Source organism: Primulina tabacum, chromosome 12 (assembly GCF_025594145.1).
Source record: "Primulina tabacum isolate GXHZ01 chromosome 12, ASM2559414v2, whole genome shotgun sequence".
Lineage (NCBI taxonomy): Eukaryota > Viridiplantae > Streptophyta > Magnoliopsida > Lamiales > Gesneriaceae > Primulina > Primulina tabacum.
This window is the reverse complement of record NC_134561.1, coordinates 35,427,841-35,445,369: the sequence shown is the minus strand read 5'-3', so window position 1 is coordinate 35,445,369 and position 17,529 is coordinate 35,427,841. Positions and strand designations below refer to the sequence as shown.

The 17,529-nt window shown below is 35.0% G+C and overlaps 1 long non-coding RNA gene and 1 pseudogene across 1 annotated transcript; one reads left to right on the top strand and one right to left on the bottom strand.

The window, feature by feature from the left end:
* Positions 1–3,907: 3,907 nt before the first annotated feature.
* On the top strand, positions 3,908–6,439 carry LOC142520699 (uncharacterized). Its single transcript, XR_012813972.1, has 3 exons — positions 3,908–4,171; positions 4,232–5,573; positions 5,628–6,439. It is a non-coding gene; the product is annotated as an uncharacterized LOC142520699 (long non-coding RNA).
* A 258-nt stretch (positions 6,440–6,697) lies between these two features.
* LOC142520394 (LRR receptor-like serine/threonine-protein kinase FEI 1) lies at positions 6,698–8,272 on the bottom strand (annotated as a pseudogene).
* Positions 8,273–17,529: the final 9,257 nt, after the last annotated feature.

Sequence of the window (17,529 nt, the reverse complement as noted above, 5' to 3'; positions counted from 1 at the left end):
CAGATTGTTAAAAGAAGTTGGCAGTAAATATGTAATTCTTTAAATTATTTGTGGACTACAACATTAGTTTAGTATAAATAAAAATTTGTAGCAAAGTTCTGCTGCTACACACCACATGATGACATGAACTAAAGTTTTATCAAGACTTGTTAATTGTCCTACATCGGTTGGATAAATAACATCGGAGTTGTATATATGGGCTTGGACAATCCTCCCCCCTTGAGCTAGCTTTTCGGGTTGAGTTAGGTCCAAGTGTCAATCTTAACATGATATCAAAGCCCAGGTTTCACCGTTATGTGTTGGACTGCCTATAATTAGGCCACCCGTTCTGCCCATAATTGGGTCATTTGTAAACTCCACGCGCCAGATGTTCATTCCTGGGCGTGAGAGGGGTGTGTTAATTGTCCCACATCGGTTGGATAAATAACATCGGAGTTGTATATATGGGCTTGGACAATCCTCCCCCCTTAAGCTAGCTTTTGGGTTGAGTTAGGTCCAAGTGCCAATCTTAACAAGACTAAAAGTTTTTGAAAACTCGATCGTATATTAATCGTTTCATGTCTTTTGATTCCATATATGTTCGTCCCTCATAATTCTTCTATTATTCTTTGATTTCCCGAATAAAAGAAGAAGAAAAGCGAAAACCTCATTTTAACTTGTGCAGAAGAGCTGGTAGGGGGCGGTTGAGGTTGTCAGAGGCACTTTAAGGACAATAATAATAAATATATATCTGGAGGATAAAAGTATTGTAGGAAAATCTTGTATATGTTCACATCAAATGTATTGTCTACCTTAATTTTTAGGAAGATTGTTTGAAAAGGAACGATAAATGCAATTAATTTTGGGGTAGGTCTCCAGCTTTAAAGTAGACCTGGCTCTCACGCGGGTTTTCGAAGCCATGATTGAGCATCTGCAGGATCAGTTTTCCCTGCATTAGCATTTATAAAATAGTCATCCATGGGAAAAAATACTTTCTACGTACATCTGAAGAAATTCTCAAAATTGTTATTTATATATTTTTATGTTTATTCAATAATGATGGTGATAAACATAAAGGATTTCTTTTATTAATTATCCTACTATAAAATCCAAAAAAAAAATGTCTCATACTATAAATACTTATAATGAAATTTGACCTTAGTTTTTAAAAAGATCTCCTATGAATTACCATAACTATTTTGCCCATAGATTAAGATAAATAATCAAATTTACCTATTAATTATGTTACCTTATTTCATTTTCATGAAGACAAACATAATTAGAAGATCGTAGTTCATATTAAATTATCAAGAAATTATAATATCATTATACATTAATTCATACTAAAATTATATTAAGATATATACTAACGCACTACAAATTATATACAAAACCATACGCATGTTACTAAGATGTTCGTACAAATTGTATATATATAGCCATGCATGGTTTATCAGATTAAACTATTAAAAAAAACCACGTGGTAAACTTAAACTTCATAATACAAATTTATTAACATCTCAAATATAAATATAAATTTATATTTCAAGACTCAAGCCCAACTATGTCACATCTAGCCTTTTTTTTTTGTTGGATACCCCAAGACAAATTTATATTGCTGTCCTAAGTAGCCGTAATTAAGAAGTATTTAGTACCTAATGATGTTTCTGTTTTTGAAAACTCGATCGTACACTACTCATTTCATGTCTTTTATTCCATATATGTTCGTCCCTCATAATTCTTCTATTATTCTTTGATTTCCCGATTAAAAGAAGAAGAAAAGCGAAAACCTCATTTTAACTTGCTGCAGAAGAGCTGGTACGGGTCAGTTGAAGTTGTCAGAGGCACTTTAAGAACAATAATAACAAATATATATCTGGAGGATAAAAATATTGTACGAAAATAGTGTATATATTCATATTAAATATATTGTCTACCCTAATTTTAGGAATATTGTTTGAAAAAGAACGATAAATGCAATTAATTTTGGGGTAGGTCTCTAGCTTTAAAGTAGATCCTGGCTCTCACGCGGGTCTTCGAAGCCATGATTGAGCATCTGCAGGATCAGCTTTCCCTACATTAGCATTTATAAAATAATAATCCATGAGAAAAAATACTTTCTACGTATGTATGAAGAAATTGTCAAAATTGTTATTAATATATTTTTATGTTTATTCAATAATGATGGTGATAAACATAAATGAATTTCTTTTATTAATTATTCTACTATAAAAAAAAAAGGTCTCATACTATAAATACTTATAATGAAATTTGACCTTAGTTTTTAAAAATCTCTCCTATGAATTACCATAACTATTTTGGCCATAGATTACGATAAATAATCAAATTTACCTATTAATTATGTTACCTTATTTATATTATTTTGCATGAAGACAAACATAATTAGAAGATTGTTGTTCATATTAAATTAGAGCAGAAGCTTACCTACATCATGATTGCTGCCATAAAATAGTTCATCGTGATATAAAGTCTAGCAATATACTACTCGACGAGAACCTTGAGCCTCATGTTTCGGACATTGGTCTTGCCAAACCGTTGGTTGATGAGGATGCTCAATGTCACAAATGTTGTTGCAGGAACATTTGGTTACCTGGCTTCCAGGTTTGTTCTACGTGTTTAATGCACTAAGATTTCTGAGTCTCATGACTAATGATCGTTGATTGCTCTACAAAAGATACCAAAACTGTCGCAAAATTAGGTGGTGGTTTTTTAAAAACCGTCGCTAACTGCTAATTTTTTTGTAGTGGCGGCCTACCACTTGTGAATGTAATTTAATATACACGTAGCTCTTGCTCTAATGACTGACTGACATCTAATTTGTTTTTAATTTCAAAATTTTGACTCCATCATGTGGTTTCTTGAATTCCTCCTCCTGATTATAACAAATTCATTTATTTATTCGAACAAATTCACTAAACAATATATTTTAAATATCAATTAGTTATGTTTGAGTCATTTTTTCAATTACTAACTCGAATACAAATCCTCTAATTCAAATCAATTTGATGGATTTATGTTGGATGCATTTGTTCATTTATATAGCTACAATGATAGTAATGATGTATTTAAAATATAAGATATACGCTTCATATGAAATCCTTAATCTTAAAATAATAATTTGGTCCAATAATTTAAATTAGTCCAACGAGCTTTGGTAAATGGGAAATTGTGTCACAAACTCATGGCCTCAACACATAGAACATTCATCAAGTGGACCATAAACATCTACTACATGTAGATGGACCACAACATTAAGTATGACACATAAAAAAACTGCATATAATAATATAATTAATTATTTTGCAAAAGGGTCGAACCACTGATTGAGCTGAGCATCTCCAGAATCACCTGCGGAGCCGCCACCACCTTTCACTGCATTAGCATTTATAAAATAATTATCCACGGGATCAATACTTTCTAAATTCTCAAAATTATACAAAATATCTTATCTAAAAATGGATATTGGGGTGTGGCCAGCATATTCAAATGCTTCTCCAGCTTCAAGATAGAATCGTCTGTCTTTTTTGCTGAAAAGATGATAAGAGATATAAGTTTCATATAAATGTACAAAATTTATGTATTATTATCCATATTTTCTTACACATCGACAAGAACGAGAGTACAAGTTTTTGATAAGGGGGTTCCTGCATTGGCTAGTAACTATGAGACCGAGGTCTATGGCATATTGAAACACATCATCCATGGAAGCGCCGCCTCTGCCAAGTTCGTCCTTCAATTTTTCCTCGTCGTAATACAAATTGTACAAATTTTCAAAAACATCTTGTACGTCCAAAAAATATTTTGTGGTGCCTTCCGCTTCTAACTTCAATTTCATGCAGTTCATTTCTATGCATGCCACTTCTGCTATAAAGGCACATGAATTTTTTTTCATGTAACAGAAAAAAAATGTTTTTTTAGGTTATATATATGAGACCTTCTGAAAATGAATTAACTAGTGAAGATGAAGATGTGCGCATGTGGTGGTGATAGTGGGAAATGCAAGGATTCAGATTGATGACGAAGTTACAAATTTTTTTGTGTTGCAAAACAGCTATGGTGAAAGTTTTGGATGTGCAGGGTATGCTTTAATACCTACTCATTTGGCAGATGAGTTTTGGGTACCTCTCGTCAGTAATCAACAACTCTCACTCCGAAAGCTGAAAAAATTTTGGTATATATTTTTCGTATTTAGGTGAAAGTCATTGTGATTTTTCACACTTTACATTTTCAGTAAAGAATACAGCCGCCAGTCACACGTCTGTGCCAAGGAAAAGACCGGGGAAGGGTCGCAAAATTCGGGTTCCCGAGTGGGTTGAGGGGGAACTAAGGTAATGCAATCTCATGCACAAATGTCTCTTGAAATTATTTCCTACTGTTGGTTCCGCTTGTAAGTTTTGTTACGAGTTGTGTTTTTTTTTAATGTTGTTGTTTGAAGAATGTCTCGGTACATGATAAACCAAACTTGGGTGATCTTTTTTCCACATCAATGTTAGGATGCTTTATGAACATTTAATTTTCTTGGTTATATATGTTGTTCCCTTGTGTTATTTTTTTTGTAATCATATATATATGATGTATCTTGGTTTGTTGACGGACCCATTTTTAAATAAGATATTTTGTATAATTTTGAGAATTTAGAAAGTATTGATCTCATGGATAATTATTTTATAAATGCTAATGCAGTGAAAGGTGGTGGTGGCTCCCAGGTGATTCTGGAGATGCTCAGCTCAATCAGTGGTTCGGCCCTTTTGCAAAATAATTAATTATATTATTATATGCAGTTTTTTTATGTGTCATACTTAATGTTGTGGTCCATCTACATGTAGTAGATGTTTATGGTCCACTTGATGAATGTTCTATGTGTTGAGGCCATGAGTTTGTAACACAATTTCCCATTTACCAAAGCCCATTGGACTAATTTAAATTCTTGGACCAAATTATTATTTTAAAATTTAAGATAAAGGATTTCATATGAGCGTATATCTTGTATTTTAAATACATCATTACTATCATTGTAGCTATATAAATGAACAAATGCATCCAACATAAATACATCAAAGTAATCAAATTGATTTGAATTAGAGGATTTGTATTCGAGTTAGTAATTGAAAAAATGACTCAAACATAACTAATTGATATTTAAAATATATTGTTTAGTGAATTTGTTCGAATAAATAAATGAATTTGTTATAATCGGAGGAGGAATTCAAGAAACCACACGATGGAGTCAAAATTTTGAAATTAAAAACAAATTAGATGTCAGTCAGTCATTAGAGCAAGAGTTACGTGGATATTAAATTACATTCACAAGTGGTAGGCCGCCACTACAAAAAAATTAGCAGTTAGCGATGGTTTTTAAAAAACCATCACCTAATTTTGCGACGGTTTTGGTATACTTTGTAGAGCAATCAATGATCATTAGTCATGAGACTCGGAAATTTTAGTGCATTAAACATGTAGAACAAACCTGGAGCCAGGTAACCAAATGTTCCTGCAACAACTGTGAGAACCCGAATTTCCTGCATTCCAGCAGCAATGCAAAATTCCAGCAGAAGCTGATATTTCAGAAGCTGGTATTTTTCCAGCATATTAGAATCCAGCATCAAACAACAGATAAAATCCAGCAGCAGACAACAGATAAAATCCAGCAGCAGAAGCACGAAATTCCAGCAGACAGTTACTAATTCAGCCCATGACTTGTAACTGAAGCATTTAACACGGAATAAAGCTTGTTAATGGCAGATTATGGCCATTAATTGGGAGGCTAACAGTCAGAATTTTGCCTATATATAACACCCTCAAACCTCTGAATTGGTGTTACACAAATCTTGAGTTATCACTTGAATTTTTCTGAGATAAGAGAGTGCTTATTTTCGAGCAGTAGAAACCAGTAGCGAGAGCAAGCCTATTTCCAGACTTCAACCGAAACTCTCCAGCAAATTACTGTAAGTGGGCTTATGTATAAGTATCTTGAATCCAGTTTGATGATTTATGTTTTAAAGCAAAGTTTATGTCTAATCGATTTCTGATATCTGAATTTTGAAGCACTGAAACCTAGTAAACTAATGGTAGGAATATATATTCTGAACATTACTGATTACTAGCATCACCCCTTAGAGAAGAGAACATATAGGGGACTGATATCAGTTTAGCCATGAAATTCACGAACGTGCTCAGTGCGTACTTGTTAAATTTCTGATTACTGATTACTGAATACTGAATACTGAATACTGATTTCTGATTACTGATTTCTGTTATGAAAATAATAATTTCTGTATATTATTCGTGTTACTGTTTCTGTATGAAAATGATTTCGAAAACTGGGAGTTATTCTCGCCCCCACTTACTGAGTGACAACCATATCACTCACCCACCAAATCCATCTCAGATAAGAGCGAGGAAGAATTGTTAAAAGAAGAAGAACAACATCAATTTTGGGGCTGGTGAAGAAGATTGTTATTTTTCTCAGTTCTGAATTATGTAATTAGATTCTGCTGCATCTGTTAAGACAGTATTATGTTCGGTTTACATTTCCGCTGTAAAACATTTGAGTTTGTATCAGACATTGAGATATTCAGTATTTATGAATAAAAAGACTGGTTTCTGAATTTTGTGCTTCTGAGTCTTGTTTTTTTCGAATGTAAATTTAAAAGCAACGCCAATGTCAACCAACCCCCGTCCCGGGGCGTGACAACAACAGTTGTGACATGAGCATCCTCATCAACCAACGGTTTGGCAAGACCAAAGTCCGAAACATGAGGCTCAAGGTTCTCGTCGAGTAGTATATTGCTAGACTTTATATCACGATGAACTATTTTAGGGCAGCAATCATGATGTAGGTAAGCTAATCCTCTCGCAGAACCCATGGCGATCCTTAATCGAGCACCCACCCCAATTCAAGGATCGGTTCTCTACCCAATATTATTCTAAAAGCCACGCAAAAGGTCAATGATAGCATAGAATCTTTCTTACAAGTAACTATTTGACTTAAATTTAGTGGTTCGAGGAGAAAAGTCGAAAGCATACCATGCAAGAAATCGTCTAAGCTACCCATGGATAAATGGTCAGAGATCAGGAGCTTTGCTGTGGGAAGCCTACAGTAACCTCTGAGGTTGACTAGATTAATATGCTTGACGCTACCCAAGATATCCAGCTCCCTCTCGAAAACTTGATCTGAACCTTCTCGTGTACGATCAACTTTCTTGACAGCAAATGTTCCACAATCGTTCATAACCATTCTATACACAGTCCCAAATCCTCCCCAGCACCGACAATATCCTCTTCGTTAAGGGATTCAATTTTTTATACTAGCTCACAAGAAGGGTATGGAAGATCACCATGGAAAGTGATAAGCTTGGCACCTAGAAAAATAACAAGAAAAACAAACCATGAAAGACCAAGTAGAAGATTGAAAATTTTGCAATATTTTTATAGGAATCTTTTTTACTTGGTTCTTTGTAGATTTGCTTCTTCACTTCGGTATATATCTTAATAGCCCTTTCTTTCTTTGACAGTAACCAAATCCAGAGAAAGCCAGAAAGCAAAATAAACGCAAGCCCTAACGCAGATATTGCACCAATCACAGCTCCTTTGTTGAAGTGGAAGGATCGTCCCTCGGGCACTGGATAGAGAAGTGTATTTTCAAATGGGAACTTTAGAACTTCAGTTTAAAGTCAATAATTAGGTTGCAATCCTATTGTCTAATGATGATGTTAATACCTACTGCTTCATCATTGGCAGCATGAGGCAATATAGCAGGGAATCCTAGTGAGGTTCAGCATGGCTTGCCCGCTTGTCGGCCACAGAGATCTAAGTTACCAGTAAACCTGTGCACGAGCATAGATATGCAGATCAGTGTCAAAATCTTCAACTTTACCTAAGGATGACAAAATAAAAGGTTCTTATCGGTGAAAACCTACAAACATAAGAAAAACAATCTGGTTGCTCACAAATTTGATGATCCAATAATAATTTGCAATAATATTTCATTTTCAACTTATGGTAAAAAGGGACTTACGACGAGTTTCCAAACTTGCTTAGCACTCCAACTTCGGAGATTTCACCTGACAAGAAGTTTGTAGACAAGTTCCTGAAGAAATTAATTAAGAGTGTCAAAAATTCATAGCTTTACCTTGAACAAATTTGCCTAAAAAATCAAAGCACGGAAATGATGAAAGCAGTGCTAGTCAACTTACAGATATTTCAATCGGGCTAATCGTCCTAACGAAGAGGGTATGGCACCTCTAAGTGTATTGCTAGACAAATCCCTGTATAACGATAATTAATATCGATCACTCGAACACTTTAATCAAACAACAGGGCTTGTGATTAACAGATGAAAAAATACAAAGTTCTTACAATATAGTCAACAGAGAAAGGTTTACAAAATTTGAGGGTATGCCTCCTTGAAATAGTTAGCCCCAAGATACCCACGTAAACAGTTTTAATTTCAAGAAATTAAACCTTACACATTGAAAAAAACAGGGTAAAAAAAACACATTGAAAAATACACAAAACATAACTCAGAAAATGAAAAGGGGGACGCTTTTCCACTTACAAAGCTCTGAGTTCGGAACAATTTGCAATTTCATAGGGAATGAAACCATGAAGACTGTTCTGATGAAGTGCCCTATGTTAATGAATTAATGAAAATATAATCAAAATACGCATAGTGTTGGGGAAAACCCATAAACCGCAGAATCCATCATGATAAATCATCAAGAATTTGACTGAAAACTTAAGCGGAAGCGTACCTGAAGCCATAATCCTGAATTCTTTATAACGTGTCTTGATCTTCCAGATCTACGCGCTCTTTCCTTGAGAGAATCCTTTAGTTTCTCTTCAGAACTATTTTCTTACTGGGGGAGAGAATAGTGAAAGTGACAACGCGAGATCTGGGGACCATGACCCATATTTATAGATAATGTTTATCAATATCTTCTGATATTTCTGTTTTAGCCCATCATAAAAACAGAAATTACACTTATGTCTCTACACATTAAAGGCCCACAGCCCATTAGATACATTAAAGCCCAATAACCCGAAACATTAATTGATCAATTTATTTTGGGCTTAACTTAATAGACAACCCACAATACATAATTATTCACATATAAGCCCATATAAATAAATTGATCCAACAATCTCCCACTTGGGCTATATGTGCAACTTTATAATTATGTTTGTAAAAATAACCTTATGAGCTCAAAATTGTTGTCATTCCGAAATGTATCTATAACCAATCCGGTCCATCAATCACATCAACATAGGATCAAAGCAGTGTTCGCTACACTCAAGGTAACTAGACCCATCAATGGTCACATATGCCAACACAACTGAATGACATGGATCATGAAGTGGATGTGTAGCATGGAAATTTCATGCAATGTGACCGTAACATGCCTATTTCCAACTGGTCCTCCCTTTAACATTATCGAGATCAAACTTTAAATCATAATTAGAGTGTGACTTAACTTGAAATTTATTTCTGCAGAAAATAAATTTACATAACTGTAACTGAAAATGTCTACAATTGAAAAGCATTTAAAATAACAAACTCCCACTAAAACTGGATTTCCTCAATTGACATAACACCCATACTAGCAGTATGCTCATAAAACTGTTTGGGTGGTAGTCCCTTAGTAAGCGGATCCGCAACCATGGAGTTTGTACCGATATGCTCAATAGACAACTTTCCACTCTGAATTCTTTCTTTAACAACCAGAAACTTGATGTCAATGTGTTTTGACTTCGTCAAGCTTCTGTTGTTATTGGAATACATAACTGCTGATTTATTGTCACAATGTAATCTTAGTGGCCTTTCAATGCCATCAACAATGCGCAGTCCCGTGACAAAATTTTACAGCCATATTCCATGATTGGATGTCTCATAACACGCTACAAACTCAGCTGCCATGGTGGAAGAGGCTATAAGTGACTGTTTAGCACTCTTCTAGGAAATGGCACCTCCAGCAAGGAGATAGATGTAGCCCAACGTAGATTTCATACTATCTTGGCATCCAGCAAAATCGGAGTCAGTATACCCAATGATCTCAAGCTGATTCAACCTCCGATATATGAGCATGTAATCTTTTGTTCTCTGTAGGTACCGTAAAACCCTTTTGACTGCTTTCCAATGTTCCACTCCTGGATTACTTAAATATCGTCCCAACATTCCTGTCACGTACGCAATATCTGGACGTGTACAAACCTGAGCATACATCAGATTCCCCACTGCAGATGCATAAGGAACCTTCTGCATTTCTTTTTCCTCAAAATCATTCTTTGGGCATTGTTTGAGACTAAATTTGTCTCCCTTAGCCACAGGGGTATCTGTTGTTTACAATCTTGCATCCCGTATCGCTTGAGAACTTTCTCGATATAGCCTTTCTGAGATAATCCAAGAATACCCCGAGAACGATCCCGATGTATCTGAATACCCAGTACAAAAGATGCATCACCAAGATCCTTCATCTCAAAATTCTTAGCTAGAAATCTCTTGGTTTCATGCAACAACTCTATATCGTTGCTAGCGAGCAGAATGTCATCAACATATAAAGCCAGAAAAATATGCTTACTCCCACTGAACTTATGGTACACACAATCATCGACCAAATTCATCTCAAAACCAAACAAGATGATCACTTGATGAAATTTGAAATACCATTGTCGAGATGCTTGCTTGAACCCATAGATGGATTTCTTTAATTTGCAAACCATATTATTTGTGTCTTTGGACACAAAATTTTCTGGCTGCACCATATAAATCGTTTCATCAATGTCACCATTTAGAAACGCAGTTTTTACATCCATCTGATGAAGCTCAAGATCGAAATGCGCCACCAAAGCCATTATAATCCTTAAAGAGTCTTTCGAAAAACCCGGAGAGAAAGTCTATTTATAATCAATGCCTTCTTTCTGTGTAAAGCCTTTAGCGACAAGACGAGCCTTATATCTTTCCACATTGCCTTTTGAATCCCTCTTGGTTTTAAATATCAATTTGCAACCAATGGGCTTCGTACCTTTAGGCAATGGGACAAGATTCCATACGTCATTGTCCTTCATGGACTTTATCTCCTCATTCATGGCATTATTCCACTTTTGGGAGTTAGAACTTTCCATGGCTTGACGGAAGTTAATAGGATCATCCTCCATCAATCCAATGTTTGCCTCATGTTCTTGAAGAAATACAATGTAATCATCTGGCACTGCATTTCTCCGCTCTCTAGTGGATCTCCTTAATGGCATAGGTTCTGGAGGTGCTTGAGTTTGTTCATCTGGAATGAGAGGATCTATAATATTGTCTTCATGTATTGTGTCTTGGTCAAAGTGAGGAATATGATCCTGATCAATGTCCAAGACACCTGTGGGAATATTTGCATATTCCTCTTCAAAGACAATATCCCTTACTTTATCTCCCCCCGCAAACTCAACATCCTCAAAGAACCTGGCATTTCCTGACTCAAAAATCGACTTACTCGTGGGATCATAAAACTTGTACCCCCTGGATCTTTCAGAGTATCCAATAAAATAACAACTAACCGTCTTTGAGTCCAGTTTCTTTTCATTAGGCTTGTAAGGCATTGCCTCAGCTGGACATCCCCAAACGTGCAGATGCTTAAGACTGGGCTTTTTACCCGTCCAAAGTTCATAAGGGGTTTTGGTCGCTGCCTTAGCTGGAACCCTGTTAAGGATATATGCTGCGGTCTTTAGTGCTTCTCCCCAGAGTGATTCTGGTAAGGTAGAATGACTGATCATACTCCTCACCATGTCCTTAAGCGTTCTGTTTCATCTTTCAGCAACACCATTCATAGTGGGCGAACCCGGCATAGTGTACTGTGGGATGATACCACATTCCTCCAGGAATCTAGCAAAAGGTCCTGGACGTTGTTCACCTGAACCGTCATATCTACCATAGTATTCACCACCACGGTCAGATCTAACGCTTTTAATCTTTAAGCCAATTTGATTTTCAACTTCAGTTTTATAGTTTTTGAACACATCCAATGATTGTGCCTTTTCATGAATGAGATAAATGAAGCCATATCTTGAAAAATCGTCTGTGAACGTTATAAAATATTGTTGACCATTCCAAGAAGCCGAAGGGAATGGTCCACAAATATCAGTATGTATAAGTTCTAAGACGCCTGAACACCTGTTGGCTTCAAATCTCCTTTTGTTGGTTTGTTTTCCCTTTATACAATTAACACAATTATTAAAATATGTGTAATCTAAAGGTTTGAGGATTTCGTCTGACACGAGTCTCCTTATTCTCTTTTCAGAGATATGACCCAATCTTTTGTGCCATAACGCAGCTGAATTCTCACTGGTTAATTTTCTTTTAGTGCCTCTACTTGTTTGCAGGGATTCATTAAATGAAGCAATAACATCCAAAGAATAGAGATTATCGTATCCTGATAAAGAACCAGAACCAACCAATTTTGAATCGAGAAACAAACTGAATATTCCATTTCCAAAAGAACAAGAATAACCAAATTTGTCCAATGCAGAAATGGAAATCAAATTCCGTCTAAAAGACGGCACAACAAATGTTTCATAAAGATCCAAATATATTCCAGTCTTTAACAATAATCTAAATTTTCCTATTGCCTCAACTTCAACTTTGTTGCCGTCACTAACATAGATGAATCTTTCAGCATCACTTGGTTTTCAGCAATCCAGGCAACCCTGCATATACACACTGATGTGAGTTGTAGCACCAGAATCTATCCACCACGTGTGTCTAGGCACTGAAGTTAAATTAACCTCAGAACAAACCATATTCAGAAGCATACCTTTCTTAGCACGCCAAGCGTGATAATTACTGCATTGCTTCTTCATATGCCCATCACTGCCACAGAAAAAACAACCAGAACTTTGAGAATCACTAGGATTCTTCTGTTGTTTCTTCGGAGGCTGTGTATCCGCAGCTTCCTTATCCTTTCGTTAATTTCCTTTAACCTTCGAGGTAGAGGCATAATGAGCACTTTCTGTCTTGTCTTGCTTCAACCTTTCCTCTTCCTGGACACAGTGCGAGATGAGCTCATTCAGAGACCAAGTCTCTTTCTGACAGTTATAGCTCACCTTGAACTGGTTAAACTGAGGAGGAAGAGATATCAAAAACAGATGCACCAGCAAGTCCTCAGAGAGGTCAAGCTTCAGTGCTTTCAACCTTGAAATAAGATGAGACATTTCCATAATGTACTCCCTGATGTTGCCCTTACCCCTGTACCTCATTGAAACGAGGCTTGCCAAAAGTGTATCAATTTCAGACTTTTCACTTTTAGCAAACCTCTTTTCGAGGTCTTGAAGGAAAGCCTTAGCCGTAGCAATGTCGCTAGACATTGTGCCCCTGAATGTTTCTGGAATGGCCCTCTTCATGATCATCATACACATGCGATTCGATCTCTCCCACCTTTCAAACTCCCTCTTTTCATCAGAGGTACTCTTATCCGTAATGGCGGGAGGAGAGTCAACCCTTATCGCAAGGTCCAAATCCATGACTCCGAGAACAATCAATAAATTATCTTGCCACGATTTAAAATTCGAGCCATTTAACATAGGAATAGAATTTATGTTGGAATAAATATTTGCAGGAGTCAAATCTGAACAGAGAACATAAAACAAAACATACATGCTCAACCAAATATTCAAATAAAATAATCAATAAATTCAAATAATGTAAACCCCCATAAACAGAATATCGAGCACTCCATTAATGTTTCATCATTGAACAAAAGATTAACTTGTAAGTGATATCCTGGCGCAGCAGTCAAACACTGATAGTAATTATCATGTCAAATAACAACCTTCCTTTGGGCCGATTTATTATTCACATGAAACCGAACAACTATCACATGTTTACCACCACAAGTGCATATGTAATTATATTAAATATTAACCTTCCTTTGGGCCGATCAGTATTCATATAAATCACATATACCCAAAATCCTTTTGTATTTCAAAATAAAATTAATTTCCATAAAAGAGGTCACTTTGGCGACATTTTATTTCAATTAATCAATTTTTTAAAATGCATATAACCGTATCATTATTTGAATTAATGAAAATTTAACCTTAACCGAATAAACCCGAACTGAAAAAAAAAATTTCTTTTTAAATTTCGGAAATTCCGTACGGGTCGGGTCGGCCCGGATCCGTACGACCTGACCCGGATCCGTACGATTCGGGTCGACCTGGGTCCGTACGACCCGACCCGAATCCGTACTTTTTTTAAAAAAAAATTTAATCCGAATTTTCGATTTTCCTCTAAAATATTTTGTTGAACAAAAACCGGAAGGAAAATCGAAATCTTATACCAAATATTTAAGTTTTACAACCAAATATTTTTTACCAAAACTGAAACTTTAAAAGATTTGATTTTCAACCAAAATATTTTCCAGATCTGAAACCATATCAAAAAAATTTTCAGATCTAAAGCAAAATAATTTTCAGATCTGAAACATATCAAAATATTTCCAGATCTGAAAACATATCAATATATTTTTCAGATCTGGAGCCATATCAAAAGGTTTTAAACAAAATTTTCTTTTCCAGATCTGGATCCAAATAATATGCAAAACTTTAAACAAATCTCAATGATTCAAACATGAATGGCTCTGATACCACTTGTTGGGGAAAACCCATAAACCGCAGAATCCATCATGATAAATCATCAAGAATTTGACTGAAAACTTAAGCGGAAGCGTACCTGAAGCCATAATCCTGAATTCTTTAGAACGTGTCTTGATCTTCCAGATCTACGCGCTCTTTCCTTGAGAGAATCCTTTAGTTTCTCTTCAGAACTATTTTCTTAATGGGGGAGAGAATAGTAAAAGTGACAACGCGAGATCTGGGGACCATGACCCATATTTATAGATAATATTTATCAATATCTTCTGATATTTCTGTTTTAGCCCATCATAAAAACAGAAATTACACTTATGTCTCTACACATTAAAGGCCCACAGCCCATTAGATACATTAAAGCCCAATAACCCGAAACATTAATTGATCACTTTATTTTGGGCTTAACTTAATAGACAACCCACAATACATAATTATTCACATATAAGCCCATATAAATAAATTGATCCAACACATAGCACCAACCTTTGAATAAAAACATATAATAATAATTATGGGACTTACAATCTCTGTAATCGATTGAGTTTACCAATGATAGGAGATATAATCCCCTCAAACTGCATATATGGCAAGTTTAGGCTTGAACACTGATAAAAGAGCCACACACATAGATATTACTCTTGAATCTTGAGTGCCACAAGAAATGCCAATCCATTTACAAGGAGAATCATCAGAATCGTTTCAGTTTCTCAGAAAATTCTTGCTGTCATTCAAACTGTTCTTCACTTCCAACAATGCAATCCCAAAGAAAAACAAAAAAAGAAAAAAAAGAATTTAAAATGGGAACAAACCCACAAATATTTACCCATTTTAAAGAGAAACTGCGCCAAAGATTCGATTTTTCTTCAAAAAAGGTAATAAAACGAAGTATCATACCATCTGGAGAGAGAGCTAAAGAGCATTCACTCAAAAGGGTTGCTGCCAAAGCAGCTGAGAAGAGCAAAACGAAAGAACACACTTTCATTTCTCAGATTCAAAATGTGAGTTTCCTGTGAATCTGCACATCAAGACAAGGTCTGAACTATGTTCTGAGCAATTTTACTCCAATATTTTTGTCTTTCAAATTTTAATTTTAAATGGAGAAGAAATGCGACAAAGAAATGAAGAATGATAAAAAGCAAAAATAATGATCGGTTTTTGGAAGTGGGCAAATGTATATAATGACTAGGCACAAGTCTAGATAAGAAGAATCGAGCATGGGTTGTAAATGAATCCAGTGTATTTATAAGTTTTTGGAGTCGGTTCGATAATTTTTTATTTGTATTTGAATTTATCGAGATAAGAAGAATCGAGCATGGGTTGTAAATGAATCCAGTGTATTTATAAGTTTTTTGAGTCGGTTCGATAATTTTTTATTTGTATTTGAATTTATCGACCTTGAGCTAAACTCGAACAAGTTCGAACTTTTTTCGAATCGAACTCGAGCCAAAATTATTTTATTTGATAATTCACGAGTAGCTCACGAATTTTAATAGTTTATTAATATAACATAATATAATATATGTATATTCCGAGTCTTTCGAACTTTTCGAGCTTTCGAACCATCATTCTTGAACTTTTATGTCTGGGAAATAGTTCGAATGGCTTGCTAATATATTCGAACATTTCGAGCCGAAATCGATCAAAAAAATTTAAAATTTTCGAGTTTCGGGTCGAGATCGAACTATAATATACTTCATTCGAGTCTTAAATTTTTATTAATATCCAACTCGATTCATTTACACCTCTAATTATTCAAACATCATTATGGCTTTCCTTGGTGTTGATTTTTGGGTTCAAGATTTTGAGATAATAATAATTATATTTTATATAATTTTTAACCTTTATAAGTTTTTTTCAATTAAAGAAAAATTTTGTTATAATTAATCTTCTCATTTTAAATTTGAGATTTTCATACATAAATAAACTGGCATGGCCAATATTATGACATACTTATGTGTTCATATTTTGATAATTTCAAAGGCCTTTCTTATAGGATATATCTAAAAAATATTAATTTTACTAAAATATGTACAAAAACTTTTTTTTTATCTCCAAAATACAAACCAAATATCAAGCAAAAGCCTCCAATTTTCTCTACATTTTTAAATTTTTATTGATATTTGAGCCATCAGACATACGGTTTATTTCATCTTACCCATGTGGGTATTGTCCCCATGACAGGATGGATGGCCAAAATTTGTCCATGCATATATAAGACCCACTCTTTTTTTTGAAATTGTATATATGACAAGATCTTACTCGTTGAAATGAAGTGAGGGTAGTGCCCACATAGGTAGGATCTCATTAACCGTTGTCTTCAGTGAGTGGAATTTAATAAACTCTCGCGCTAGACTCTGCGTGATATACACTCCCTCTATATGGTAAGATCCATGTAAAAAAAACCAATGGATGAGAGTGTGAACGACATTCGAAATGATGGCGCGTGAGATTAACCAGGGCTGGCTAAAAACCCGAAATTCCCGACCCTACCCGATTCCCATCTCATTCCCTTCCCGCAAATTTCCCGACCCGATTATGTCCCGACCCGCAGGTTCAGGATTTTTTCCGTCCCGATTTATTTCGGGAGAAGGGTAGGGTATATAATCTCCTCCCGACGAGATTCCCGTCCCGACCCGAAAAAATATTATTAAATTTTATATTATTTTTAATTATTAATATGATTATAATTAATATTGTAACACCCCAATTAACAATCAAGTATTCGTAAAATAAAATTATTGATATATTTATGTTAAATAATATAAGTCTAATTTTTAGACAATAATTTAAAAACAAATAAATCATGAATATGATTTGGTATTATCTTATAACTAATTATGAGTCCTTTTATAAGTATCATTAACAATTAAGTTAAATGAATATTTAATTTTGGGTTTGGAC